This window comes from Hylobates moloch, unplaced genomic scaffold (genome assembly GCF_009828535.3).
Source record: "Hylobates moloch isolate HMO894 unplaced genomic scaffold, HMol_V3 SCAFFOLD_3, whole genome shotgun sequence".
Taxonomy (NCBI): Eukaryota; Metazoa; Chordata; class Mammalia; order Primates; family Hylobatidae; genus Hylobates; species Hylobates moloch.
Genome location: NW_026652278.1, coordinates 172,351,330 through 172,377,640, shown reverse-complemented (window position 1 = coordinate 172,377,640; position 26,311 = coordinate 172,351,330). Strand labels below are relative to the sequence as shown.

At 40.3% G+C, this 26,311-nt stretch overlaps 1 protein-coding gene across 6 annotated transcripts in view; it reads right to left on the bottom strand.

Moving 5' to 3' along the window:
- Positions 1 to 26,311, bottom strand: part of STOX2 (storkhead box 2) — a 290,826-nt gene that overhangs the window by 39,811 nt on the left and 224,704 nt on the right. The window contains exon 2 of one of the 6 annotated variants that reach the window (XM_058436924.1): positions 25,316 to 25,389. The exons of the other annotated variants lie outside the window; for them this stretch is intronic. The gene's annotated coding sequence lies outside the window, so the exon portion shown is untranslated. The remainder of the gene's footprint in view (positions 1 to 25,315; positions 25,390 to 26,311) is intronic. 6 annotated transcript variants of the gene reach the window in all.

The window sequence follows — 26,311 nt, the reverse complement described above, 5'->3', positions numbered from 1 at the left end:
CTTAGGGAAGAAAAAGTTTATGCCACAGTGTGGTATGGAACTTTCTGAGGAATGAATATTTAATTTTATTTAATTTAAATTAATGGAAAATTAGGAACTAATATTGTTAGTTCCTAATAATATTTAAAATAATAATAAAATATTATTTCAAGTGCTCAATAGCTACACGTAGCTAGTATTTACAATGCTGGACAGAGCAGATACAGAACATTGTCATCATCTCAGAAAGTTATACTGGACAGTACTCATCTGGTTAATCAACAGGCAATCACAAGAATATCAGTGATATGGTTTGGATCAGTGTCCCTGCACAAATCTCACGTTAAATTGTAATTAATTCCCAGTGTTGGAGGTGGGGCCTGGTGGGAGGTGACTGGACCATAGGGGCGGAGTTCTCATGAATGAGTTAACACCATCTCCTCGGTACTGTTCTTGTGATAGTGAGTGAGTGAGTTATTCTGAGATCTGGTTGTTTAACAGTGTGTAGCACCCAGCCCGACCCCGGACCTTTTTGTTTTTCCTGCTCTGGCCATGCAACAATGCTGGCTCCCTCTTTGCCTTCTGCCATGACTGTAAGTTCCCTGAGGCCTCACCAGAACCAGATCCTGCCATGCTTCCTCTACAGCCTGCAGAGTCACAAGCCAATTAAATCTCTTTTCTTTATAAATTACCCAGTCTCAGGTATTTCTTTATAGCAATGTGAGAACAGAATAATAAAATCGGGTACCGTTCACTTTTGCCAAGAAAACTCATATTTTTAACATAATTTTGAAAATTAACATATACAAAATTGAGGCCTCTTTTGATGCACAGATTCTGTAGGTTTTAACACATGTGTAGATTTGCCTGCTTGCCATCACTCAGGATAGAATCAGATACGGAATTGCTCTATCACCCCAAAGAACTCCTTCATGTTGTGCCTTACACACTTTGAATCCCTGGAAACCACTGATATGCTATTTTTCCTTATCATTTTGCTATTTCTAGAGTGTCGTATAAATGGAATCATATAGCATGTAACTTTTTGAGACTGGCTTCTTTCACTGAGCCTAATGTTAAAATGTATCCATGCTGTTGAAAGTACTAGGAATGGGATTGCTGGATCATATGGTAAGGATGTATTTAACTTCATCAGCAACTACTGAAGTAGGATTGCTTTGGCTATTCAGGCTCTTTGTTAGTTTCTGGAGGCATCACATTACCTGACTTCAGATTATACTACAAGGCTATAGTAACCAAAATAGTATGGTACTAGTACAAAAATAGATACGTAAATCAATGGAACAGAATAGAGAACCAAGAAATAAAGCCACATAACTACAACCAACTAATCTTTGACAACGTTCACAAAAATATACAACACTGGGTAAAGGACACCCTATTCAATCAATGCTGCTGGAGAAATTGGAAAGCCAATATGTAGAAGAATAGAACTGGACTCCTATCTCACTCCATATACAAAAATCAAATCAAGATGGATTAAAGATTTAAATATAATACCTGAAACTATTAAAATCCTAGAAGAAAACCTAGGAAAAACTCTTCTGGACATTGGTCAAAGCAAAGAATTTATGACTAAGTCCTCAAAAAGAAATGCAACAAAAACAAAAACAGACAAATGGGACTTAACTAAACTAAAAAGCTTTTGCACAGCAAAAGAAATAATCAACAGGGTAAACAGACATCCTACACAATGGGAGAAAATATTTGCAAACCATGCATCCAATGGAGGGCTAATGGCCAGAATCTACAAGGAACTCAAATAACTCAACAAGAAAGAAACAAGTAACCCCATTAAAAAGTGGACAAAGGACGTGAACAGACATTTTTTCAAAAAAACAGGCAAAGAGGCCAACAAACATATGAAAAACATCACTGGTCAACAGATGTTGTGAGGGTGTGGAGAAAAGGAAATGCTTATACATTGTCCGTGGGAATGTAAATTAGTACAACCTCTATGGAAAATAGTATGGCGATTTCTCAAAGAACTAAATACAGAACTACCTTTGATCCAGCAATCCCACTACTGGGTGTCTACCCAAAGGACGAGAAATTATTTTACCAAAAAGACACCTGCACTTGTATGTTTATTGCAGCACTACTCACAAGAGGAAAGATATGGAACCAATCTAAGTGTTCATTAGCAGATAACTGGACTAAAAATGTGATACACACACACACACACACACGAAATGGAATGCTACTCAGCCATAAAAAAGAATTAAATCATGCTTTTGCATGCAAAAGCAGCAACATGGATGGAACTGGAGGTCATTATCCTAAGTGAAATTACTCAGACAGTCAAAAACTGTATTTATAGTACAGTTATAAGTGGGAGCAGAATCAGATATGGAATTGCTCTATCACCCCAAAGTACTCCTTTCATGTTGTGCCTTACACACTTCTAATCCCGTGGATACATTTTAACATTAGGCTCAGTGAAAGAAGCCAGTCTCAAAAAGTTATTGCAGAGTGGAATAACACACATTAACGACTCTGAAAGGTAGGAGGGTTGGAGGGGAGTGAGGGATCAAATACTACCTATTATACTACCTGTTATACTGCCTATTGGGTACAATGTACACTGTTTGGGTGACGGTTACACTAAAAGCCCAGACTTTACCATTAACACAATATATCCATTTAATACAACTACACTGATATCCCTAAATCTATAAAAATAAAAATAAATTTTAAGAAACTACTGAACTATTTTCCAGACTGGCTATACAATGTTGCATCTAACTGGCAATGCTATTCTAGGAACTTTTTCTGTAAATTTCTTGGGATTATCTATATGGTCAATCAAGCTGTTTGCAAATAGGCAGTTTTATTACAGCTTGTAAGCCTTTCATTTCTTTTTCTTACCTTATTCCAATGGATAGAAACTCCAGTATCATGTTCAACAGGAATGGTAAACGTGAACATCCTTGCCCTGTTTCCAGTCTTAAACAGAGGGTATTAGGTCTTTCACCATCAAGTATGATGTTAGCTACAGGTTTCTTTTTCTTCAACTTTTATTTTAGATATGGGGTATATGCGCAAGTTTGTTACATGGGTATATTGCATGATGCTGAGGTTTGGGGTTTGAGTGATCCTGTCATCCAGGTAGTGAGCACAGTACCCCATAGGTAGTTTTTAATCCATGCCCTCCTCCCTCCCTCCCCCTCTAGTAGTCTGCAGTGTCTATTGTTATCATAGCTGCAGATTTTTGTGGACGTTCTTTATCAGGTCAAGGAAATTTCCTTTTAATCCTATATAGATTGTTGAGAGCTTTTATCATGAATGTATGTTGAATTTTGTCAACTGCTTTTTCTGAATCTGTTAACATTATTGTGTGGACTTTTTCTTCTTTGGTATGTTAATATGGTAGATTACATTGACTGATTTTCTTTTTTTTTTTTTGAGATGCAGTCTCGCTCTGTTGCCTAGGCTGGAGTGCAGTGGCGCAATCTTGGCTCACTGCAACCTCTGCCTCCTGGGTTCAAACAATTCTCCTGCCTCAGCCTCCTGCGTAGCTGGGACTACAGGTGTGTGCCATCACGCTCAGCTAATTTTTGTATTTTTTAGTAGAGACGGGGTTTCATCATGTTGTCCAGGACGTTCTCAATCTCTTGACCTCATGATCTGCCTGCCTCGGCCTCCCAAAATGCTGGGATTACAGGTGTGAGCCACTGTGCCCAGCCTTACATTGACTGATTTTCAAATGCTGAATTAGCTTTACATTCCAAGACTAAATCCACTCGGTCATGACTTGTATTATTGCCTAATTCAATGTACTAACATTTTATGAAGGCTTTCTGCATCTATGTTCCTAAGAGACATTGGTCTGCAGTTTTCTTTTACTGTACTTTGTCTGCTTTGGTAACCAGGATAATGCTGGCTTCACAAAACGAGTTGGGAAGTGTTGCCTCCTCTTTTATTTTTCGAAAAATATCTTATAGAATTGATGTCATTTCTTCCATAAATGTTTGGTAGAGAATTCTACCAGTGAAATCATCCAGACCTGAGTTTTTTAGGTTTTGATTTTTGAGTTTTTGGTAAAGATTTAATTATAAATTGAATTTATTGAGATATAAAGGGGTATTTTGGGGTGAGTTCTGGTAGCCTCTTCTTTCTAGGATTTGGTCCATTTCATCTATATTGTTGAATTTATGTGCACAGAGCTCTTGATGGTATTTGCTTATTGTATTTCTGTGGGGACTATAGTGATATGCCCTCTTTCATACCTTACATTGGTAATTTATGTCATATTTCCTTGTCAATCTGGCTAGAGGTTTATCAGCTCTTGATATACTTAAAAAACCAGACTTTTAATTTTATTGGTTTTCTCCACTATTGTTGTTTTCAAATTCACTGATATCTACTCTTATCTTTATAAAATTCCTTCTTTCTGCTTGCTTTAGACTTGTTTTGCTCTTCTTTTTCTAGTTTCTTTAGGTAGAAGCTTAGATTGCTCATTGCAGTTCTTTTCTTCTTTTCTAATATGAGGGTTTAATCCTCCATATTTCCCTCTAAGCCCTGCTTTAGCTACTTCATATGAATTATGATATATTGCATTTTCAATTTTGTTCACTTCAAAATATTTTCTGCTTTCTCTGAGACTTTGATTCAAAGATCACTTAGAAGTATGTTGTTTAATTCCTTAGTATTTAGAGATTTATCAATTATCTTTCTTTTGTTGATTTCTAGTTAAATCTCATTATGGTAAGATAACTACTTTTGATTATTTCAATTATTTTAATCATTTTTAGGTTTGTTTTATGTCTCTGGCTATCAACCATTTTTGTGAATGCTCCCTGAGGATTTTAAAGGAATGTATATTCTGCTATTTGAGGGAGGAACACTTTATAAATGTCAATTAGCAAGTCTGATGGTATTGTTCAGTTTTTCCATATCCTTACTGCTATTCTATCTACTTGTTCTTGCAATTATTGGGGGAGCTGTGTTGAAGCCCCTAACTGTAATTGTCCATTTTTCCTTTCAGTTCTATTCTGTTTCATGTACTTTGAAACTTTGTCGTTAGGTACATACACTTTTTTATGCTTATTATGTCATCATGGTGAACTTACCTATTTTTCTTTATGTAATGTTCTTCTTTATCCCTGGTAATTTTTCTTACTCTACAGTCTACTATTTCTGATATTAATATGGCCCCTCCAGCTTCCTTATGATTAGTGTATATCTCTTTACTTTTTACTTTTAACACACTCATTTCATTATATTTAAAATGTATTACCTGTAGATAGCATATCCTTTGGTCATTTAAAAAAAATCCATTCTGACAATCTCTGTCATTTAATTTGTATGTTTAGATCATTTATATTTAATATAATTAGTTATACATTGGAATTTAAATGTACCCTTTATTATTTATTTTAGGTTTCTTCCCTCATTTTGTTCCTGTTTTTGCTGTCCTACTTTTATTTGAATTATTTGAATATTTTCAGTGCTCTATTTTTATTTATCTATTGAGTTTTTACTATATTCCTTTGTATGGTGTCTTTAGCTGTTGCTCTACACATTTCAATATATATACTTAACTTTTCACAGTCTACTTAGAATTAATATTTTACTACTTCAAGTGGTAAATCTTACCATCATTTTAGTCCCTTCAACCTCTTCTCTTTATGTTACAATTGTCATATGTGTTACATCTATATACAATGAAACTCTAACAATGCTAGAATATTTGATTTCCATTATTATACATATATATATATTTTGACACAGAGTTTTGCTCTGTCACCAGGCTGGAGTGCAGTGGTGCAATCTCGGCTCACTGCAACCTCTGCCTCCCCAGTTAAAGCAATTCCCCTGCCTCAGCCTCCTGAGTAGCCGGGACTACAGGCGCCTGCCACCACGTCCAGCTAATTTTTGTATTTTTAGTAGAGATGGGGTTTCCCCATGTTAGCCAGGATGGTCTCGATCTCTTCACCTCGTGATCCCCCCGCCTTGGCCTCCCAAAGTGCTGGGATCAGCAGCGTGAGCCACCACGCCTGGCCTATTATACATATTTTAAAGAACTTAAGAGAATAATTATATTTACTCAGATATTACTACTGTTGCTTTTCTTTTTCTCTTGATGTTTCAAGTTTTCCTCTGGTATAATTTTCTGTCTATCAGCATTTCTTTTAGAGCAAGTCTTCTGGCAGTGAATTATTGCTTTCTTTTATTTGAGAATATCATCTTTTTACCTTTGTATATAAAGAATAGGTTCCCTGGTTATTTTAAAAATAGTGTTCCACTTTATTTTGGTGTTTGTAGTTTCTAACAGAAAATCTTCAGTCATTCAACTTGTTCTATTATATGTTATGTATCATTGGTATGTCTAAACATACCAATTAAATCTGCAGTAATTCAACTTGTTCTATTATATGTTACGTAGCATTTTTCCCTATTTGCTTTCAATATTTTTCTCTTTAGTTTTCAGCAGTTTATGATGTGTCAGGGTATGCATTTCTTTGATTTTAGCCTGTTTAGGTTTGTTCAGCCTCTTAAATTTAAAAGCTTACGTCTTTGACCAAATTTAGTTGCCAACCATTATTTCTTCAAATCACACTCTTTTAGGAAGTTTGATTACACAAATGTTGGACATTTTTGGTATAGTCTCACACATCCTTGAAGCTCTGTTTACTGATTTTTTTCAATCTTTTTCTCTGTTGTTGAGATTGAATAATTTCTATTGATCTATCTTCAAGTCCACTGTCTCTTCTCTTTCTATTATCTTTATTCTGTTGTTGAGCCCGCCCATGAATTTTTATTTTTATTATTATATATTTCAGTTCTAAAATTACCACTCGGTTCTGCATTATATAATCTATTCCCACACTTCTGGGGCCATGATTAGAATAACTGATTTAAATCTTTGATAATTCCAACATCTGTGACACCTCAGAATTTGCAACTGTTACTTGTTCTTTCACATACAAATTGGGATTATCCTAGTTCTTCATAGGTTGGCTAATTTTCAGTAATGTTGATTATTATATTATGAGAGTCCGAGTCTTTAAATCCTAAGGATAATGTTGAATTTTGTTTTAAGCACGTGATCAACATTGTTAAGTTCAGGCTGCGATTTCCAAACCACCTCCTGTCAGCTGAATGTCACTGCAGTGCAGAAAGCCTTTGCAATGCTATTTGGATCTGTCTTACACGTATACCATGCAGTGGTCAGCCTGGGACCTGTATGATCTAGTTCATATTTCAGCTCTCAAAGCATTTGTAATGCTGCTTAGAGTCAGATCCAAACATGCACAGCTCAGAAGCAAGTCCAGGAGTTCATACAAGATTTTATGCAATAGCTCTCTTGATCCTCTCTGTGATCTCCCCAGTACCTTCCAGTACCCTAGGGCCCCTTTTCATGGTCCTTCTGCTAGAACGCTGGGGTTTAGTTGCCTTGCTCAGCCACATACTTCTAGCACAACTGCATTTCAATGTGGTGTCAAGTGGCAGAAGGACAGAGAGAGGGAAGAAAAGCAGTGGGAATTCGCCCCATGCTCTTAGGACCACAGTTCCCTTCATCAGACAGAAGGAAATCCTCCCCGCCAGCACGCACAGTTTGGATGCCTGCCCAGCCCTGCGCCGCTGTGCAGGACTGGCTGTGGGTTGGGAAGGGAGAGAATGAGGACGGTGGCTTCTTCCACTCACTGTGAAGTTGGCGCTCCCCTCTCCTGCCTCTCAGGCCAGGAAGCAAGGGCTTCCCTTGAAGATCTTTCTGTCCACACCAGTGTGACCTACTGGATTTTGGGCTACCTCGGAGTCACGCCAGGTCATACAGTTTAGTGGAACTTCAAACTCTGATCTCCTTCCCCACCGTGGCTGCTGCGCCATGCATTCTGTCCCTGGTCTCAGCTACGCGCTCCCTCTTGCTCAGAAGCAGAATCCATAACTACTCTTTATTGTTTGAAACAGCACTGTTAGCAGGAGAAGCAAATATGTTCACTTTGGACTTTGTTTTCCTTTTATAAAGACTTACTTTTATTTTAGGACTGCTGCCATTGAGTTTTTTAAGTTTTATTTTAGCCTTAAAAAATATCATTTCACTTCATCCACTTCCCACATACCAGACACTTAGCCTTCTCCCACCTCTGTGATAATAGTGGACAGATATGGGTAACTCAAAGTTAGCTTCCTTTTTATGGTTCTGGCCTCTTTGGCCAACTGTTTTCTTTGGAGTTACTAATGAGAAGCCAAACTGATTGACATGAGTGCCGTCCTCTCTTTCCCCAAGTCCACCCTCTGGCCAGAGGTACTACTGAGCTTTGTCATCAGTGTTAGGTGGATCAGGAGACAGGAGGAACCCACATGACCCACAGATCAGATCATTAGCGTCAAACATAATTATTGAGTTCATTGTTCCCCTTTCTGACCCTCTCCTATCCAGTCACACACACAATAGTGATGGGTGCTTTCAAAAACTCACCTTAGCCCTGGCTGAGGGCATTACAACAGAGAAGATAAACAGGTATGGCCTGAGACTTTGCCTGAATAATGCTCAGTCCTCCTACTTTTACTTCAGACTGTTGGTATTTGTGATCATTAGAAGAGTATCACTCAATTTTGTATACTATATGAACATGATCGGCTTCTATACTCAACACAAAAAGTTCCACCAAAAAAAAAAACCCTCAAATATTACATCTTGACAGTTACATTACCATGCACAAAGAACCTGACCCCAAAGTTCTAATGGCCTTCTCACTGGGGGATATGACCCCAACGATGATACTAAAAAGAGCTCCAAGAAGGCAATGTTCATATCATATATATTAGTATGTCATAGCGAGGGCAGTTTACTGATAATAGGACAGCCTGTTGAACAGAAATCTTGAGTATTTGGCAGGATGAATGGGCAAGGTATACTTATAATTCTACTCAATTAGAGAGTGAAATGTGAAAGTCAATATATGCAGTATGAGCAGATTTGCAAGAAAAGGTTTATGGGTAATAGATAAACTTTCTTACTCGACCCAAATGAGGATTTTAATTTCTGGCTACTGGCTGCAGCACTTTGGCAGGGGAGCCAGTGGGGATAGAGAAGAAGGTGGCTCAGCCCAAAGTGCTCCACGGAGGTGCCTCCTGCTGAGAGCAGGGGCCACCTGAATATCCTCCTTGTGTGTATGTGGTGGCTGCCCTTCCTCCTGTGTGATTCCCCTGACACCTAACAGTTCATCTAGACACGGGTCCGGTCGGGGGCAGTGGCGTGGTCTGGGCCACAGAATGGGGTCCCCCCAGGGGCTCCTCCTCAGTGAGTGGCAAACTGTGCTTCATCCGCTTGGCATGGTGGGACTCCCTGAGGAGCACCCAACCCAACTGAGAAAACAGTGTTCACCATCCAGCTTGTGGCTGGGCAATCACTTAGACTGAATTATCAGCATGGACATTGCTGATAGACTTCAGAGAACGAAGGCTACCACAGATGTCAGTGATACCACATTTGACACCACTGTTTGACTGAAGCCATGAGAAATTGGAAAGCAAACAAAAGCTGATTTCTAACTCAACCTCGGGACAGAAAATTCAGCTGGAACTAACACACACACACACACACACACACACACACACACACACACACACACGTACATGTAGTTATAGACTGAGATTGAGAAACCTAGCAAGACAGTATAAAGTGTTTTTTTCATGCATGGGCCGAGAGCAATGCGGCACAGCCTCTATTGAGAGGGGAATGAATGGCTGATGGATCAGCTCCTTTATACTTTGTTCAGATCTGTGGCCCTAAATCAATAGTTTCCCCAACACAAGATATGTAAATTTAACACCTAAAACCTGTAACCATGGCAGGGTGTGGTGGCTCACGCCTGGAATCTCAGCACTTTGGGAGATTGAGGAGAGAGGATCTCTTGAGTCCAGGAATTCAAGGCTAGCCTGGGCAATATAGTGAGATCCCATCTCTACAGAAAACTTTTAAAAATTAGCCAGGCGTGGTGGTGCGTGCCTGGAGTCCCAGCTACTCAGGAGGCTGAGGTGGAGGGATGACTTAAGCCCAGGAGTTGAAGGTTGCAGTCAGCTATGATTGCACCACTGCACTCCAGCTTGGATGACACAGTAAGATCCTGTCTCAAAAAAACCCCTGCAACCCTTAAAATGGTAAGTTCAAAGTTCATAGATTATGAATAAGCAGAAATCTAGCGGGGTGTGGTAGCTCACACCTATAATCTCAGGGCTTTGGGAAGCTGAGGCGGGAGGGTGGCTCGAGCCCAGGAGTTCAAGAGCAGCTTGGGCAACAAAGCAAACCCTGTTGCTGTATTTTAAAAAATAATTTTAAATACAAATCAGGCTACTTTTTAAAAGTAAGTGTTTCCAAATATCAAACTGTTAATATAAATTAATTCTAAATTTGCAAAAGCTATCAATAAAAGTTGTCTGTAAGCTCTTTTCTAATACAAAACCATGGTGCATTTTCTTCTTTCCACATTTTACTTTTATCCCATCCTTGCTGGTAAGTCACTGCCGTAACAAGCTCTTAATATATGTTCATGTAACACATACACTGATGAAGCAGGCTACATTCTTAATGATCTATTCAGATTAGTAGATTTTTCTGTTAACTTTCAAAAATCCACATGTCTACCACATTCATATTTTGCAGTAAAGGAGTCAATTCTCATAGGAACAGCAAAACTGGCCTCTTTAAAGTTCCACACCTCATAAAAGGCTTGTTTTAAGAACAAACAATTGATGAAGAAAGACATCATTCCCAATGTGACACCATATCCTATTACTTTACACTAGAATCTAAAATAATCTTGCCTATACAGCTTAAAGTCATATGTACTTTTCAGGCAGTGCCAGGGCAAAAAAGAAAAAGGAAGTCATATGTACTTAATCATTGAAAGTCTTTAAAATTTCCCTCTTGTGTTATACCATTTACCTTCTATCCTTTCTATCCACCCTCCCCTCCCCTGGCCAAACCCCTGCCACCCAACACCCCCCGCCCCCTGCTGCAACCCAATCTACTCTCAGAAAAGAAAAAAACATTCCCTGGCAACAAAGATCCTTTTGATAACTTGGCTTGGGCCACAAAGTGGTCCGGAAAAAGGGTTGATCTTTCCAGCCCTGCATTTGTAGCAGCGAAGGTGGCAGGATTTCTGTCTCCCAAGCTGTCCCGGGCTGGTCACCTGGGAGCAGGTAGACAACAGCTGGACCAGTACTTAGTAAATTCTGGCCAGATTCTGTAGGTCTGTGCTTGTGCTTGTGTGGACAATTATTTTAACAGTCCACAATGAAAAGAAGGAAAGATAAGACAACAAAGAAAATTTCTCATAAAGATAACTTTACTTGATCAAAAATTGTCTTTAATTATGCTCTTCTTCGTGTGTGTGTGTGTGTGTGTGTGTGTGTGTGTAGGTACATGCATGTGTGCACGTTAAATGTCTTCTTTTTGAATGCAGTAATGGTGATAAGAGATGACAGAGTTTTTTTTAAAAAGCACTTGCTTGCCAGAACCAAAAGCTGGTGACCTATGGTGATCCACACAAATTTTATTGAAGTGTTCTTTGAACATGATGTCCAAACGTGTGAGAACCCTTGGATTAGATTTCAGACAGATGGGAGGGAAAAGGGCACACGGATTTATAATCCTAACACACATCCTGAGGCCATTCCCCAACTCCATTTGTCATGTTCAGAGTTTGGAAGCAAAGTGTTACCCATCCTGATATCTTTTGCTTGATAAAAAGCATTAACACTTGCGTTTGGACTCACATGAGTTTCAGTTATTTTCTTAGTGTGTACCAATCCAGTGTTCAGCTGGATCCCCTCATGGGTTTTCCTTAAGTTTTGTCTTCCTCATTTTGTCTTACGCTCCTAAAAACATAGTAGACTTTCATAATTCATTTCCCAAGCTTTGCATTCATAAACTGATTTTATGTTTCTAAGTTTTAACATTTTCATACTTTTGTGGCACTACATTTTTCATAACCCAAAGTTGATGATCTTTTTAATCCAATACAGGATTATAACTACTTTCCTTCCTACTATCACCATTTTCATGACATCCTACAATCCAACTATGTCTGATTGCAGGAAACTCAAACAAAACAACTAGAGCGTAGAGCACGCAACAGTTTGTCTAAGTTAGGTACATCGCCGGTCCCAAACATCCAACTGTCAGGTGTGAGCACCACCCTTGGGTGGCCAGTGCATGCTCCCGTGCCTTCTTACCCTTCCTTCACTCTTCCTTCAAGACACCAAACACCATCATGTTCCCCTTTCTTCCTCTTGCACCACTCGCTTTCTTGATAATAAACATTCTCACTTGTGTGCACACTCCCATCATCTTTAACCGCTTTCCTCTCACTTCTTTTTTTTTTTTTCTTGAGATGGAGTTTCGCTCTTGTTGCCCAGGCTGGAGTGCAGTGGCGCAATCTCGGCTCACGGCAACCTCCGCCTCCCAGGTTCAGGCAATTCTCCTGCCTCACTCAGCCTCCCGAGTAGCTGGGATTACAGGCATGCACCACCACACCCAGCTAATTTTGTATTTTTAGTAGAGATGGGGTTTCTCTGTGTTTGTCAGGCTGGCCTTGAACTCCCAACATCAGGTGATCTGCCCGCCTCAGCCTCCCAAAGTGCTGGGATTACAGGCGTGAGCCACCATGCCCGGCCCCTCTCACTTCTAATGCCTACCCTTCCCACCTCCTACTAATAACAACTACACTTTACTGCCAGTATGTACAAAGGGGCTTTCTACATGTCATGTCACTTTGTTTTAATGAGAAGCTTATGAAACAAATACTATTATCTCCATTTTCTTTCTCTTTTTTTTTTTTTTGAGACGGAGTCTCGCTGTCGCCCAGGCTGGAGTGCAGTGGCGCGATCTCAGCTCACTGCAAGCCCCGCCTCCCGGGTTCACACCATTCTCCTGCCTCAGCCTCTCCGAGTAGCTGGGACTACAGGCGCCCGCCACCTCGCCCGGCCAATTTTTTGTATTTTTTTAGTAGAGACGGGGTTTCACCGTGGTCTTGATCTCCTGACCTCGTGATCCGCCCGCCTCGGCCTCCCAAAGTGCTGGGATTACAGGCGTGAGCCACTGCGCCCGGCCTTATTATCTCCATTTTATGAATGAAATCAGGGAGAGTTAGGTAATTTGCCCAAGGTCACAGTTTTAATGACAGATTATATAATAGCTAAGACATTGACCGAGTTCTATCAAGGAAAAGAAAAAAGCAAAATTTGACAAAGTAAAGAACACTTTTCTTGTTTTAATAGCTCCCAAAAATACTTAAAATATTAAGTCACACTTTCCACACAGGTCCTAGGTCATCCCTTCTAATTACAACCATTTAAGCACTCATGCTAAAGATGAGTGAAAACTACTTTAAATTGCACACCTCCTTGTTGAGTGTTCAGTACCTTCTATTTCCCACAGCCATCTGCAGCATTTTGGTCTCATGAAGATTACCGTGAATGTGTGGTGTGGCCTGAGTCATCACCACCACTGGGAAGGGCTCCTGGGGGAGGCGCCGCCGGGAGGGTGACTGTGATGAAATGGAAATTCAGTGGACTCAAGAGACCCGTCCATCTGTCCATCAAATGCAGAACTCACTTAGGGCACTGTGGTTCTTTCCAGCTTTGGCTTTTTGGTTCCAAACAGCTGACTTATCCATCTCTTTGGGAAACTCACTGTGTGTAAATCATTAAAACCAAATCCAGATTCTAAATTCACATCTAGGGTCTGAGTTTCCTCTTCATATAACTGTTTACTCTGCTGGCGTCTAAAAGAGAGCTCTCGAAGGCTCCATCCTCATCCATCTCCTCTCTTCCCCAGCTACGTGCCCCACAGGGGCAGGCCCACCCACTGTCTCAGGTATAACCACTCTCAGCCATACAGAGCTGAAGGGGTCAAAACTCCCTCCCTGGTCCCAAAACTCTCCCTGACTGCCTGACCCACCTGTCTTTCTCAATCTCTCTCTCTCCCTCCCTCCCTGCCCCCTTCTCTCTTTACCTATCAGATGATTCCACCTAGATACCCCTGGTGGCTCAAACTCAACATGGCCAAAACTGAATGTGTACTCGATCCCGTAAATCCTGCGCCTTCTTGTATCTCCTGGTTTGGACTGTAGCACCACCACCGGGGCAGCCACATGACACATGAATGTGAGATACCTGCTGTCCTTTCTTCCCTAACCACCCTCTTCCCTCATAACAGACACAGTCAACAGAGCCACTCTACTCACTGTCTGGAGGTCTCTAAATCCGTTCCTTTCTTTTGCTTTAGGTTTTCACCTGCACTACTGGAAACCGCCCCCCCACAACCCCCGCCACTGGTTTCCTCTGTCACCCTAAGCATAAGTGCCAGAATGAGCTTCCCGTCCAATGCTCCTCTCTTACCCCTTTTCCAATGATAAATCCCTATGATCTCAATATGTTGATATCAATTGCATCCCTATTTTTGAGCTGATAAAACTAAGGACATTACATAAGGACAGATGATAAAACTGTCTAATCGTATCAGAAAGATATTCTTCTAGAATAACTTATCAGAGTTGAAGAACAAACAATTTTCTCTTATCCCTTCAGGAAACATATCTCATTAAAGCACAGAATTTGGTCATTTTAGCAATTAAATGCAAGCAGGAAATACAGAATGCTAACATTTATTGCACACCTACTGCACGGCCAGTACTCTATGTCAGACACTTCATATAGGTTCACAATTAATATAACCTGTGATGTGGGTGTAATCCTCATTTAAAGGATTAAAGCTAATTTGTTCTATGTCTCCCAGCAAGGAAATGGTACCTCCAGGATTCAAATGTGGTTCTAATATCCTGAACCTACACACTTGTCACCATTCCACATGCCTTGTCACCAAGAAAACGGACATGCTGGTGCCATGAGTGGCTAAAAGATTCATAAACACGGCATAACTGCTTTGATTTAAATTCAACCACAATATTTCTTTTTTATTCAAATTTCAGATTTCAAGACTATAAGATTTTTATGCTGATTGAAAGAGGAAATGGGTAAATATGAGAAGCACTATTTAGTGATAAGAAAATTCAACAGCTAACATGTCTAAGATTTCATAAAACCCTTCCATTTCCTGTTTCTGAGGTCAAGGGTAACTTTTCATAACGTTTCAACATAAAAACTCACCAGTTTGGCTGGGCGCAGTGGCTCATGCCTGTAATCCCAGCATTTTGGGAGGCCAAGGCGGGTGAATCACCTAGGGTCGGGAGTTCGAGACCAGCCTGGCCAATATGGTGAAACCCTATCTCTACTAAAAATACAAAAAATCAGCTGTAATCCCAGCTACTTGGGAGACTGAGGTGGGAGAATCGCTTGAACCTGGGAGGCGGGGGTTGCAGTGAGCCGAGACTGCACCACTGCTGGGTGTGACAGAGCAATACTGTCTCAAAAAGCAAAACAAAACGAAAACAACTCACCAATGTTTTACACCTATTTTATACTTAGCGCTGGTCTGGGGACAAAAGGAAGACAAAGGCACAGTACAATCAGAGTACAATCCACCTACAAGTAACAAACTTTCAACTCAAGATAAACAGGTACTGAGATAAAGACAGCATTTCTCTCCCAGCGCTGTTGGCATCATGCATTACGTACAACCTCACCACACTCAATCTAAATAACATGAGCTCCAAATAAAAAAGGATTTGACATATTACAACCACACAATGTGTAAAATGCACCATAGGGGAAGTGATTCTAGGTCACAAAGATCTGAAAATCAGTCCTTTCTCAACATAACATTTGAATATTAATTAGCACCCCATCGGAAGAACTGAGGTGACTTGCAAAGTTTATCCTCTGAAGCAGATAATCTCCCTTGTGCCATTAATTCATTTAGGAAACCCTTTTTACATAAATGGAACAGAAGTACATTTCAGACTAGTTTCTATTTCAATTATCAACATTCAGCTTTGTAAAGAAAGCTGGGCGCGGTGGCTCACGCCTGTAATCCCAGCATTTTGGGAGGCCGAGGAAGGTGGATCATGAGGTCAGGAGATTGAGACCATCCTGGCTAACACAGTGAAACCCCGTCTCTACTAAAAACACAAAAAATTAGCCAGGCATGGTGGCGGGCACCTGTAGTCCCAGCTACTCAGGAGGCTGAGGCAGGAGAACGCTGTGAACCCGGGAGGTGGAGCTTGCAGTGAGCCAAGACGGCGCCACTGCACTTCAGCCTGGGCGACAGCGAGACTCCGTCTCAAAAAAAAAAAAAAAAAAAAGAAAGCTGGTAAGGTTGCATTTTTGTCATATTAGAAATAATATAACATTTTTAGGCCAGGTGTGGTGGCTCAGGCCTGTAATCCCAGCACTTTGGAAGGCCGAGGCAGGCAGATCACCGGAGGCCAGGAGTTCGAAACCAGCCTGGCCAACGTGGTGAAACCCCGTCTCTACTAAAATACAAAAATTAGCCAGGTGTGGTGGCGGGCACCTATAATCCCAGCTACTCCGGAGGCTGAGGTATGAGAATCGTTTGAACCCGGGAGGCAGAAGTTACAGTGAGCAGAGATTGCACCATTGCACTCCAGCCTGGGTGACAGTGCAAGACTCTGTCTCAAAAAAAAAAAAAAAAAAGAAAAGAAAAGAGAAAGAAAAATATAACATTTTTAAATAGATGAAAGCAACATTCAACATGTTGTTTCCTATTATAATTTGTGTCATTTAAAAATTATTTTAATGGCACTTTATTAATGAAGTTAAGTATTATACAAATATGACTTTTTGACGTCATAATAAAACCCATAAGAATAGAGACCATATGTTTCTTAGTTGGGGGTAACAAATACTCTTTCCTTCTCATGTTTCCATGTGACGGAACCACCTGATCAGTAAAGAGCCAGGTGTATCCACTGGTCCATCCCACTCATCTACACCTGGGGGATACTGACTTTTGTGACTGGTGAGTGTGGGAGAAGGATCAATGTAGAGAGAGCAAGTGATCAAAAGTTACCCCAATGAGTGTAGAAGAATTAAGATTTTGTCTGATTTTGAAGCCTTAATACTCTTGATACTCTACCTTCCAGAGACCCTGATTTTATTCTTCTTCTAAAGTTTGCCTATCTTCAAAAGAACTTTTGCTTCTACTGCTTAATAACCCCCCTTTTATAAATGTAGTGAGCTTGATATTTGTTTGTAAACAGTGAATTTCTAAAGAAAAGTATTTTAAAATTTCTTGAACCCACCAAATTAACTAAAAGCACACTGTTTTTCTCTAGACTTCTCTAAAGGTTCATATTTTTCAAAACTTCACAGACCATCAGTATTACCAATCCCAATTACTTCTGAGCAAAGTTTTTTGCTAAGCTACTAGCTTCACTGGATAATATTAGTGATGAAAGAAAAACACTACAATACTGCATCTGCCATTAATCTCTAAGCATCAAGCTTCACATCAATCACAAGTCATTTATTGTGGAACCTGTCACAGGATAGAATGATTCACGCTAGTTTGAACTTGCCATTGCTCCTCTTCAAGGGGGCTTTCAAAATAGTAAAAAGTTCATGAAACAGTAAATTAAACAGAACATCACTTTACCTTTCAATTCTACTTAATCTCTAACGTATTAATTTTGCATTTGTTAGATGCTCTAAAATGACTTAATAATGAAGATTTTGCCGTATCATAATCTGACCACAGAGACATACTAAATCACCTAAATATAAAAGATTAGAATTTTGCCACTTAAGAAAAACAATTACTATATAGTTACACAAAATAAAGGTGTCTTCCTATGACGATTAAGAAATGTGATTTCTACATTTTAAAGTAAGGGAACCTTTACAGCCTGCGAGTCAACAAAGATAACAAATCCTGCTTATAACAACGGAACTGCATTACAGAGGGTCCAATCTTATGCAAAATGAGTCATTAATGAACCTAAAAATTGTTTAAATTAGAAAAGCATGCTTGAGATTTGAAACTACACAATGAACCCATCCCCCAGAGAAATGAAGGTAACAGAACAATCAAATGTTTATAGAGAAAAAGTGCCTGTCTCATCAACAGGTGGATTTCTCTTCATGGGGTCACCGCACCCTGCTTTGTTTTAGACAAAGGACTCCAGCCCACTTCAAAGGCCTCTCCAATTGTGGTCTCAGCAGAAGCTGTCTGGCTTTGGCATTTGTGCCAGGAGATAGAATCAACATCTTGGTAAAAGTCACAACCCAAGATCCTTTTTGTGCTACAAATATTTTGAACCAATTATTTAAAAACCTAGCTATACTATCACATTTATGTATCTTTGGTAAAGTCTTTCTTTACAAAGCCATATAAACAGAAACCATATAGAGGGGTAGAAATAAGCCAAGAATACTACCTACTGGGTACAGTGTACACTATCAGGGTGATGGGCACACTAAAAGCCCAGACATCACCACTGTGCAAGATATGCATGTAACACAATATAGATTTAGGGGTACTGCACTTATACCGCTAAATTTAAAACATTAAAAAATGAATATATAAAAGAATAAAGCAAGTGTGATGCGCTGCAAAGCTGGCTACAGATTCTTGCTAGCTGGCCTTGTATTTGGTGAATGGAGGTAGCTGGGCTGACAATCATCCAGCTTCCTCACATGCCAGTGGCCTGACCTCACATAAAGCAAGGTGGCTGGCAGAGTCCACCATTCTATGCAGCAGCAGCAGCAGCAGCAACAACCATCACTTGTCGTTCGATGTGTTTTTATTCTTTGTTTATCCATTGAAAGGCTTATAAATTTTTATGAACTGTTTGCGAGGTAAATACATTGGGGTGGCAACATGACAGCTCGATGAGCTCTGTCCAAAAGCTTGCTCACATGATTCCCATTTGTGACACGATGAACCAGATAGCCCAACTCAACTACGGTATGTGTCCCCCCTAGTGACACATACCTTAGTTGGAGACACTGCCCTAACCTTTCCAGGGCATTGGGTTACTATTTATGAATGTGATAAAACATTCTCTAACCAACCGACAAAACCCTGGAGAGCATCCAAGTCGCTGTGTCACAGAGAACCAGGGGTAGGGCTGAGGGGTGTAGCTCATGTGTCTCTGTCACACCAGCACCTTGATGTATTTGTTTCACAAACCACCATAAACATTTCCAGATCTTTGCATCTGTAAACACAGCTTCCCTTTACAGCTTTAAGTTGAAACTGTCAGAGCATTATTCAGCAGATAATTTTGGAGCAATCAGATATTATGTTCAATTAATGAAAGACTATAATATCAATATTAGGATATAAACCAGCCAATTTCAAGGAATCTAAAAATGAACTAAACCTCCTGATCAAGCAAATCCGACACTCTTTACAACCCCCTTTATGCCCCTTACGACTCATTATAGATAAAAGGCTTTAAAAAGTAATCAATGCCAAAATATTCTCTAGAAATGAACAAGTTTGCTTACCCAATGTAAATGCACTTTAATATATCATTTATCCACCAATAGATATTGTCACTGATGCCAGCAATCAAATGAAATGTTGACTCTGAGCAGAATGACTAATATGGAGGGTTATCTCTTTTTTTAGAACACGCTTGAGATTCTATATGCAGCATACACACGTGTTAAGTTATCTATAATATACACATGCACATATAAAAGACTGAATAAAGGCAGCTGTAAAACTTCCTAACATGTTACAGTCGGTAATTAACGCAAATCGGAATGAAAACACTCTAGACTGCAGTCTTTTGGAGGCAGGAGCTCATGATCCCCAAAGATTCAGAAGCATTACCTCATTGCAGCCTTGAGACAAGCTGAGCATTCACTCTAGGTCTTACCCAGCATGCACTGGTTCACACAAAGACAACAGAGGCGTGACCAATCACATTGTGGCTAGCAGACACTGTTTCAAAGCCCTCTCCCAATATTACCCATTGACATGCTTGCTGGCAGCCTGCTGAACTTGTCGTCATGACAACACATCCCAGCTGCTCACGGAGGCTTGTTATATTACTTTTCCTTTTCACCACTCACTTAGCTAATTAAAAATTTAGAACTATGTTTTGCATGTTGGATGCAAACTGAAACAATGCAGGTTCCTTTTTTCTTTTCTAGTCTCTATTTTTTTTTTTTCAATGGAGCTTTTAAAAATGCTGGGAAAAGCAAATTGAAGGACACTCCCATGAAGTCCCAATATAACCAATCAATAGAGAGACTGCATGTAGCTCCAGCCAGATGGAATTTGTCGCTAAACCTAATCTGCAGCAAAGCAAAACCAAATCATGAACATCACTACAGATGTTCTTCCTGTTCTGAAATCTAGAGGCCAATTCAGCATAGATATTTATGTTGAAATATTCACATTATTCTTGGTCAAAATGTTCTTTCAATATTTTTATTTAACATGATTCTGATGTAAAACAGCTCTACCCATAATTCCACAATGCAAGCAGAGTAAATAAATAAATAAAGCACAGAGAGAAGATCCTGTAAAAACTGCCAAAATGGCAAGTATTAAAGGAGGTTCCTGGTAAAAAGCATGCCCACAAACCTGACACATGTTTTAGATTTGATCACCAAAATGCACCACTGCGGGGGAAGGGGAGGAATGGCAGCCTTGACAGTTGAAGAACCATGGAAAGAAAATGCCAGCTTTTGTTTACCAAAGCATGAGAAATAAATTAAACCTCTCAGACTGTTTCGAAGGCGATGGCTGCCTCACGAACATCACCTTTTTGAAAACCCCCCCTTCCACCCTGAGTTAGACCTTCATAACTGGAGTTGATACCAAAGGCATTCTTAGAATTCTAAGGTAAAAATTTGTCTTCAGATCTCAGATTTCCACATAACACATGTAACAGAGTAGAAAGAAAATGAAAATTTGAAGCTATGTTCATTGTAAATAAGCAGAGATAGGAGACATCAAAGTGGCTTAGAAAATCCGAGTATTACAGCTGAGGGGAGAGGTCTGCACTAATTTCAATGAAATGAGAACACTGAGACATCAAAAACATGCTGAGAGAGCTGGTGTGCCTTCTGCCTCTTCCCAGGTTAGTCTCCTAATTTTTTTCAGTCTGAAATAATCCAGGACTGTCTGATTTGTAGCATTCAGTCCTCAAGCACAGTGGAAATGTGTCCACAGAGAGCCTGGTCTATTCTCTCCAGAACTGTGCACAGCTCTGAATTTTCAGGTCTACCGTCAAATACCACTGAAAAGGAGTCCCACCCACTGAGAGAGTTAGGAAGAGAACCTTCAAGGAAGCCGTACAGAGTTCTGATTGCCAGTGAGGGATACGGGAGGAATGCGGACCCGGGACACTGAGGCAGACTTCATGAGCAGAGCTACTTGGGGTGTTAAAGGTAAATACTGTTTATTCCTTGTCTTCTTACTTCAAGTAACCAACAGACGGAAGATCTGAGATGGGCTTTTCAGTTAAACATGGTAGACTGCAAACAGTATCTCCCAGCTCTCACCAAAATGACAGTAGGTGGAATAAAAAAGGAGAAGAGAATGAGAGGGAAGATGAAAGCAGATGAAGTCATCAAATAATTTTGGAAGCTGGAAAAGCAGATGGATGGGAAGTAGCTGAATTACAAGAGTGAAGAAAGTGCAAATATATATACAAGAGGAAAAGCCAACCACAGACGGTGGTATGGGTATAGTAATTCTAAAATGATTATGTATATATGGTGTGACTGAGAAAATTAATCATGAGAGAAGAAGACAAAGAGCCCAGTGATATCTCTATGAACTCCTGATTGTATATGTATATTTCTCCTAGCTCTGTCCACTGAAAAGCTCGGGAGGCAACGCCACCCCAGTACAAAGAGCTCCCACAGCATTCATGATCTTGGGTTCTAAATACCATTCTACCATTCCCCCGAAAGAAACCAGGGTGCCTTATTCACGATCTTGGGTTCTAAATACCATTCTACCATTCCTCACTGAAAGAAACCAGGGTGCCTTAGAGAAATAATTGATCATCACAAATAGGTCCAAGGCAGAAAAAACACAGGTGAACATGGAACATCATTTAGTGTCAGAAAAGGCTCAAAAACTGATGAGGACACCTCAAAAGACGTGGGGACAAGATTGAAAGGATTTCTGTGGTCAAATCGGGAACCAGTTCAGCATAAAATAGCATGCCTGTAAAAGACTATAACCCACTGAATAAAAAGAAATCCATGAGTCCATTACGGCACAAAAACAAACAAAAAATTATAGAGTGCTTAGGAAAGGACGGTGCTTATTTTCGTTCAACAAATGAACATCAATTCATAACTTTAGACGAAACTATGGAATTCGAACATCACGTTGTAACCACCATTGCAACAAGTGACTAAAGCAAGAATTACTGATGCATCATAAAACCACAGGGTCAAAGGCTGTTGGAAAACAAGCTATTCATACAGCCTCAAAATATCAACAGATTATTTTTAATTACACAAAGAAAAAGACAACGGAGAAATCAGGCTGCCGCCACCATAACCAAATGATCAAACTTAGTATCATCAGCGAGACAAAAAGCCACCATGCGCCTCGCAATGTTGTGTACTGAAAAGAACATCACACAACTTACATAGCATGCTTGCAAAAAAATGCTTAATCTAAATCTAACCTGGAGAAATAACTGCATTTCAAACTGAGGAATATTCTGCAAAACAATTGGCCTGTAATGCTGGAAAAAGTCAATTTCATAAAATGCAAAAGGAGGCTGGAAAACTCTGACATTAAAAGAAACTGAAGAAATGCAAGTCAATATAACATGTGATCTTTAGAGTTTGGAATTTAAATATAAGAATTTTTAAAAACAGTTATAGAGGATATTATTGGGACAACAGAAAAAATTTTAATGTTAACTGCACACTAGAAATAGTATCATATCAATGATCAGCTTTCTGAATTCCGTAATTCTAGTCTGATTATGTGTAAGAGAATGTCCTTGCTCTTGGGAAACGTACCTCTGAAACATTTAGGAAATGCAACTCTAAAACTTTAGTGCCATGATGCTTGCAACTACTCTCAAATGTACAGAAAATAGATATTAGAGATAGATAGATAGGTGATAGATAGACAGACAGATAGACAGATAGAACAAACGTGGCAAAATGTTAACAATTAGTAAATCTAGGTGAATAGTAGACTAGTGTTCCTTTCATGTACTTTGTAACTTTTGTGTCGCAAGAAATAAATTAAAAGCTGGTGGGAGGAAAGAAGGCTGCAAAGTCTCTAAAATTCAGGTATTGTTAAAGGCGAGGTGTAAAACAGGACTGAAAGCAGAACTATTGTTTGCAAAACTTTCTAAGGAGCATTTAGACACTCAGCCCTATTCCTTCATCTAATACAGTTACCTCTCAACCTAGGCAGACTTACATACTGGAGAGGTTAAACCACAGGTTGTTAACTTAGGGACACCAAGCATAGCTGAGAGGAGAAATCAGTTACCGAATGAAATAGGGTTATGGGAAAAATCATATACCTTACTCTCCCTCTGGACTGCTGTCACTGTCTGGAGACCGGTAGACTCTTCCAGGGAAACTGGCGCAAGAGAAAAGCCCAACCATTATCCTCTGCAGATCGCTCTGCAGGCAGGCCCACGAGGGATAAGCCCACCTCCCACAGAACTTCCAAGCAACACTTCAGTGCCTCCAGAGATCAAAACAAAGCAAAAACCAGAAAAGAAACTTTAAAGAAGAGGATGCAAGGCACAGAACAGAACACTCCTCTCCCAAACTCCTAAAATTAATATTCCCAGGAAGCTACTGGAGATGTGGCCCAGCAGAATAGGGAAATCCAGGAACAGGAAGACATGGGGCCTAGAAGACAGAGGATCCAACACGGGAGTGGTGAAAAGAAAACTCCCAGATATCAGCTGTTAGCCAGCCTTAAAAGCTAGTAGTCCAGACCAGAGGAAGAGGACAGGGCGCTCTCAAAGCTAAGTCTCCAAGAACAGGGAGGACTAGCTAGATTGCCTGAGATACTGAAGTACTTGGGAAAAAAAATACCGGTGAGAGTCTGGCACATCTGATGGAGCACTGGGGAAAAAGTTAAAGACATATTTTTTTAAAATCTATGCAATTTTTTAAAAAGGCAATCATTAACTGCAGACAAAATGAATGGCTGTGTAAGAAAGGTAAGTGTATTCCTAGCACAATACCTGGCCCTTTGAAGAATAAAAGTTACATAGGTTACATAGTCATCATAACACCAACACTGATTATTGATTTATCTGTAAGTTCTTGTATAACTACATGGGGAAGATAAAGGGAGGTGAGGTGAGTCCATAAGGAAGCTAAATTTCACTTAGCCTACCAGGAAGACAAGAGACAAAATCCAAAGTAAGACACCAAGATAAAGCATTACAAGCACATTTAGAAATTAGATACATGCCAAGGAAACAACTAGAGGAGTCTGAAGAGATTACCTCTGGGAATGAGAATCAAGGATTGGTTGGGGGGCTGGGCGTGGTAGTTCAAGCCTGTAATCCCAGCACTTTGGGAGGCCAGTCTGGCCAACATGGTGAAACTCTGTCTCTACTAAAAATACAAAAATCAGCTGGGCGTGGCAGTACACGCCTGTAATCCCAGCTACTTGGGAAGCTAAGGCAGGAGAATCACTTGAACCAGGCAGGCAGAGGTTGCACTGAGCCGAGATCGCACCACTGCACTCCAGCCTGGGCAACAGAGCAACACTCCATCTCTAAATAAATAAATAAATACATACATACACACATAAATATTGGTGGGGAAGGGATCAGGCGATTGTTATTTTTCATTATACTAGACAGTAGTGTGTGTGATGTGTGTGTGCATTTTTGACTTCTTAAATTATGTAAATAATTACCTTTGCAAAAGTAAAAATTATAAAAACAAAACCGGGCTGGGCACAGTGGCTCACGCCTATAATCCCAGCACTTTGGGAGGTCGAGGTGGGTGGATCACTAGGTCATGAGTTCGAGACTAGCCTGGCCAACATGGTGAAACCCCGTCTCTACTAAAAATAGAAAAAATTAGCCAGGTGTGGTGGCGGGCACCTGTAATCCCAGCTACTCAGGAGTCTGAGGCAAGAGAATCACTTGAACCTGGGAAGCGGAGGTTGCAGTGAGCCAAGATCATGCCACTGTACTCCAGCCTGGGAGACAGAGTGAGACTGCGTCTCAAAACAAAACAAAACAAAACAAAACAAAAAAAACAACTAATGAATAGCACAGGCTTGGTAGGGCAGAAATCAATCCACCAGTGGGACCTTTTTGAGTATCTCCCAAGGGCCCTGCAACATGACAAGAAGTGCTCCACGGTGCTGAGGGCGTTCTTTTCGTTTTTTTTCATGCTGTTTTTAAAGAAGCATTAATCACAAAAATTAGTTTTTATCAAGGACTAATAAGAAATTTACCCGAATGACGACGGAAGGGGTGTTGTCAACATGAAACCACCTTCAGTGAGAATTAGAGGCCCACAGTCTTAGCTCTGCAAGAGTAAGGCAAATTTCACTCACTCATTTAGCATACATCTATTAAGAACCATTTTCCGGCTCCCTCACACACCAGCTGTGGGACTCTGGGCAAGTTTTGAACCTTCTAATGTCTATAAAATGGGTGTAAGGTCGAGTGTGGTGGCTCATGCCTGTAATCCCAGCACTTTGGGAGGCTGAGGCAAGTGGATCACTTGAGGTCAGGAGTTCAAGACCAGCCTGGGCAACATGGTGAAATCCCGTCTCTACTAAAAAGACAAAAATTAGCTGGGCATGGTGGTGCATGCCTGTAATCCCAGCTACTTGGGAGGCTGAGACAGGAGAATTGTTTGAACTCGGGAGGTGGAGGTTGCAATGAGCTCAGATCCTGCCACTGCACTCCAGGCTGGGTGATGAAGCCAGACTCAGTCTTAAAAAAAAAAAAAAATCAGTGATAATAATCATGTATACCTCATAAATAGTATGTGGCACAGAAAAAATGCTCAAGCAAGTTAACTGTTACCTACTATGAATGGGCCCCAGTCTTGCCACTGGGTACAACAGGAACAAGGGGCACCCCTGCCTCCAGGACCTCCAGTGGAAGGGGAAGGTGGCGATGAATAGGCAAGGACAGTGCAAAGCGGTAAAGGGGCAACTGGGTGTGGGGCTAGGAGGTATGCTCCCAATACCACCCTTGCCTTCATGACCCATATACCACTCCTGTGTGAACAAGCTGCCTTTCCCAAGGAAATCTCGTAAAACACTAGTCCCAGGATACACTTCTTTAAAAAAAAAAGTTTTGTGGTAAAATCCATCTGGGAAACACCACACTTTTTTTTTTTTAATTTTACTTTAAGTTCTGGGGTACATGTGCAGAACGTGCAGGTTTGTTACATAGGCATACATGTGCCATGGTGGTTTGCTGCACACATCAACCCA